A 5,299-nucleotide genomic window follows, 5' to 3' on the forward strand; every position below is an offset into this window, starting at 1 on the left:
CAATGTACAGCAGAAAGCACAATTGGTGGCTCTTTAGCACCAGGCTGTGAATTCCTCTGACCTTCCTAAATTGTGATTGAATTCCAGACAAGATCTGTTTTTCTAGTTGGGAATTAGGCAAGCTTTTCACAGAGCCTGCCCCAGGCAACAGGGTGAGGGCTGAGGGCCAAGGATTTCCCTGCTGGAAGGGAAGCCTGTTCTTCAGGGCTGGCTGTGTGCTCACCCCTCAGGAGGACTCAGGATGCTGCTCCAGCCCTTCAAAACACTATTGAAATCTTCAACACAGATGCCAAAACTGACAAGGATGATAATATTAATATTATTTTTTTTTTATACCAAGGATCAAACTTTGGGGATCTAACTCACGACCTTGCCCTTGCAAGGCAAACGTGGTGCCATTGAGCTAAATCCCTGGCCCTTAACAATAATATTAAAGCCAGGGTTGGTGGTGCATGCCTATACTGCTAGCTACTTGGGAGGTTGAGGCAGGAGGATCTCTTGAGCCCAGGGATTGGCTGAGTAGCAGTGTCCTGAAAAAGCAAAACAAAACACCAACACACACACACACACACACACACACACACACACACAATCGTTCATCTACTATATAATGAAGCGCACCTGCTGTTCATATACTTTGCTGTGCCCTAGGAGAGGTCCACACAGTGACTTCAACACAGTACTATGATATTTACTTAAGGCCTTACTGCATTTTCTATTCCTTCTGAAGTGATATAGATAATTTACAATTTTACACCAGGGGAAAACTTTTTTTTAAGAAGTCGAATTGATGAGTACATTCTCTACCCCAAAACAGTAGCAACAAAAGGGTTGAGGTATGATGTTAGACACTGAAAATGGGCTCATCACGGTTACCTCCCCACATATGTTCCTGGGCAGCAGCAGGGCATACGTGTCTAAGTCAAGTTTCATGTATAAATCACAGGTAAGCTGTTCCTCAATCGATCGCTTGTCTTCTTCCTTTCCTACTTAAAAAGAATTACACATGTAGCTGAGTGTGGTGGCCCATGCCTCTTTCCCCCAACTATGGGAGGCTGAGGCAGGAGGATCACAAGTTCAAGCCCCAGCCTGGGAAACTTTCACAAAATAAAAAACATAAAAAGGACTGGGGATGTAGTTCAGTGAAAAGACCCTGACTTCAATCACCAGTTAAAAAAAAAAAATTACACCTATAATTCACTAATTCATTCTTAGTGTAAAAGAGTCAACAGCCCGGAGCAAAGAGGCAGCGGGTCCTTCTCCACTGTGCCAGTCTCCCAGCCCCCAGTCCTTCACCTCATGCCCCAAGGACACAATTACCACTGGGTTGTGTATTCCAGGCCATTTTCAAATTAAAGTTCCCTTATTGTTGTCTTTAAGTTGTTCCCTTAGGCAAAAAGAGACTCTGGAAAGAGGGAGAAGAAAGAGGGTTTGATAGCCTGCACCGTTACCATGCTAGGCAGGATCGCTTTTCAAAATGCAACATGCAGAACACAAGCTGACCCAAGTGTGGCTTCCAGGCAGGGTGTCCGGCCACCTTTTCCTCAGTAAATACGGCTGACTGACTGGCCCTGGCTCTGTCTTCCCCGCCAGGAGGAGCTGAACCCGGGAGACCTGACAAAACACATGATCCCGGGCTTCTTCATGCTCAGATGTCTGCTGTGGCCTGCGAACGGCTGGGAAGGGGAGTTTCTTCTACAGTAGCAGGGACACACTTCCCTTCTGCTTCTTTCCTAAAGGTTAAGGTCAAAGATCTGCCCAGGCCAGGTCAAAGAATGTTACATCGGAGATATTGCTGCTATATTTACCTCCCCACTTGCCTTTCAAGCAAAGCAATTTGTACACTTTGAAAACTGGCAGAGACAAACTGTCCTTGGTTATCTTCAGAGGAGAAAAACATTGAATTTTAAAGTATAATTTTACTTTGCAGTGATTCCTGTAGGGGCCAAATATCCTTTTCCTTTCTCATTTCATCCTCCTGCCCCATATCGTGGATGGAATCCAGGGCTTTTGCACTGAACTACATTCCCAGTCTCTTCATTTTTTTCTTTTCAAGACAGCCTTGCTCAACAGACAAGAGACTTAACAAGCAGTCATCCTGCATTTGCACTGATCAAAACATAGTTTCCTCATAGACCTCAGTACCTCCCCCACTGACCCCTATGATCAATTGTTTTTATTCTTCAAGCCTCAGTCTTCTGCTGTGAGTAACACAGGACAAAATAGGACAGATCAAGACTATCTCACCTGAAGGGGTATTGTCAGGAAAATAAATGTGACAAATATGAATAAAGTCTTGCAGAGTGTGGTTAATTCAGCTATGATTCAATTCAACAAACAATACCCTGCGCTGGGGATGTAGCTCAGAGGCACTGTGCCTGCCTGGCAAGCGCAACGCAAGCCTGAGTTTGATCCCCAGTGCCAAAAACAAAACAAATCAAAACAAAAAAACCCACCAGCGCTGCCATCTTTTTTAAAAAAACAAAGTCTCATTATGTTGCCCAGGCTGGAGTTGAGCTCCTAGGCTCAAGGGACCCTCCTGCTTCAGTCTCCCAAGTACATAGGACCACAGATGGGAGCAGATACACTGCTGGGAAGTGCCAAAGCGTGGCAGGAGGTGCTACGTAGAGTAAGACAAGGGGGTGACCAGTCTGATGACGGGTAAGAGACCAAATTTAGGAAGAGCCATAATCCCCTAATCTCCTGCAGCAAATGATAAGACTCTCAAGGTTTGTCTGAGGGAATTGCTAAGGGGATTAGGAGATTAGGGGAACTTTGTGAGGAAGGAGGTGTGGAATTTGAAATGGAAAGGGACCAGAGGACATTCTAGATAGAATAAAGAACCGTATGGAGGAGCAGAAGCTCAGGACATGCTGAGGGGATGACTGTAGCACTCTGGCTTAGGTTGAGAAGCCATGGGTCAAAGATCGGGTTCACACTGGCGAGGCAAGGAAATCTGTGATTAATTCCATGAATAATGGAGTATTGCTGATTTTTTCCCCCCAGTATCAGGGATCGAACTCAGTACTTAGCACTTGCCAGGCAAGCACAGAACCACTGAGGTAAATTCCCAGCCCTTGCTGATGTTTTAAGTGAGGAGTGACACGACTGAAACAGTGTTCTAGGACAAGTAACAGGGCACTTGTGGTAATGGTGGGGACAGATGGAGGGAGAAAGGCCTACACGCGGCAGTGAGGGTGACAGCAGAGAGTTGCAAAGTCTCCCTGGGGACAGTCAGTCCTCATGAGTTTCTTTCAAATACTGTTTAAGAGACCCTTCCCTAAAACAAACCAACAAACCCTTCCCTCCTTCACCAAACACACTTCAGAATGGTACAGGAGCACCAGCAGCGGGGGTGGGGGGTAGGGGTGAGGGCTGGTCTCTTTTGGCGCCATCTCCTGCTCCTCCTGAGGCCCTGTGCCCCGTCCCCCTCCCCCGCCTTCCTTCGTCACTTCCTGCGCAGCTCCGAGCTGCCCGAGTCCCCCAGCTACCCCCAGATATCCCCGGATCTTACAACATAGCCGACATTGACAACAAAGCACAGTCTGAGCTTGATCAAGATTTGGATGATGTTGAAGAAGTAGAAGAAGCAGAAACTCGTGTAGAAACAAACAAACAAACAAAAATCAAAGCGCATCAGCTGACTCTTCAGATGATGCAAAATCCTCGGATTCTTACAGCCCTTCAAGGAAGACTGGATGGTCTGGTAGACTCACCAACAGGACGCCCTGAAAGCTTGCCTAGGGTAGTTAAAAGGAGAGTGAATACTCTCAAGACCCTTCAAGCTAAGTGTGCACAGACAGAAGCCAAATTCTATGAAGAAGTTCACGGTCTTGAAAGGAAGTATGCTGTTCTCTACCAACCTCTACTGGATAAGCGATTTGAGATCATTAATACACTTTATAAACCTACGGAAGATGAATGTGAATGAAACTGTTAGGTTTCTCTTGCCTTAAGATGGCCCTAACTCGCGATGACACGAGCCCCTCCTAGTGGTGTCACAAACTCGCCCAATCCCCAGCCACTGCATCACTCAATCCCACCCCAGTCCTATAAGAAGCGCTCCCTGGTTCAGCCATATAGTTCTCTCTCTCTCCTTTGTTCCGACACAGCCCAGCAGGTCCTCCCCATAATAAAGGCTTGTTATGGTCCTGATCTGCTCTTGGTTTTGGGCTCTTTGTACCTAGCAGAAACCAGGTGAGAAAGAAGAAATTTCAGAGGAGCTGAAAGAAAAGGTCAAGATTGAAGATGAGGAAAAAGATGAAGAAAAAGAAGATCCTAAAGGAATTCCTGTTTTTAAGAATGTTGACTTGCTTGGTGACGTGGTTCAGGAGCATGATGAACCTATTCTGAAGCATTTGAAGGACATTAAAGTGAAGTTCTCAGATGCTGACCAGCCTATGAGTTTTACCTTAGAATTTCCACTTTGAACCCAGTGGATATATTTCACAAACGAAGTGTTGACAAAGACGTATATAGAATGAGATCTGAACCAGATGGTTCTGATCCCTTTGCATTTGATGGGCCAGAAATTATGGGCTGTACAGGGTGCCAAATAGATTGGAAAACAGGAAAGAATGTCACTTTGAAAACCATTAAAAAGAAGCAGAGACATACGGGACATGGGACAGTTGGTACAGTGACTAAGACAATTTCCAATTATTCTTTCTTTAATTTTTTTGCTCCTCCAGAAGTTCCTGAGAGTGGAGATCTGGGTGCTGCTGCTGAAGCTGTTCTTGCTGCACACTTTAAAATTGGTCACTTTTTATGTGTGCGTAAAATTCCAAGATCAGCGTTGTACTTCCCTGGAGGAGCTATTGAAAGATGATGATGATTAAGGTGAAGACGCAGATGAGGGCTATCAGCTCTTTGAAGAAGTCAAAAGCTGCAGAAACTTTTTCAACATTGGCTGCTGTAAATCCTTTTAGTCAAAGTTGTCTGGGGCAAGGGATTTAGCTCAGTGGTTCTGCCACCTGCAAGGTCCTGAGTTCGTTCCCCGGTACCAAATAAACGCATAAATAATAAAAGCTGTCCGGGTGTCTCAAGTTGTGTTGGGAAAGTTTTCATATTAGAAACTTGCAAATTAAATTGTATTATCACCAAAGCCAAACAAACAAAAAAACATACTTGGGGTGGATTTTTCTTTCTTTTCCAAGAGTTCACAAGGTGGACTGGCATTTCATATGGGAGGGGACATGAGGGCATTTCAGATAGGATAAGGGCTCCAGGCTCCCCAGAGAGCATGAGCTTCCTGAGAGTGGGCCTTTCTTTGTTCTTTGCCTCTTCCTGCCTTCTGTGG

At 45.4% G+C, this 5,299-nt stretch overlaps 1 pseudogene; it reads left to right on the top strand.

Annotated features, from left to right (window-relative positions):
* The first annotated feature begins 841 nt into the window (after positions 1-841).
* LOC104867040 lies at positions 842-4,918 on the top strand (annotated as a pseudogene).
* The last annotated feature ends 381 nt before the right edge of the window (positions 4,919-5,299 follow it).

Source organism: Fukomys damarensis, unplaced genomic scaffold (assembly GCF_012274545.1).
Source record: "Fukomys damarensis isolate Sample0158 unplaced genomic scaffold, DMR_v1.0_HiC HiC_scaffold_33, whole genome shotgun sequence".
In the NCBI taxonomy this organism is placed as follows: domain Eukaryota; kingdom Metazoa; phylum Chordata; class Mammalia; order Rodentia; family Bathyergidae; genus Fukomys; species Fukomys damarensis.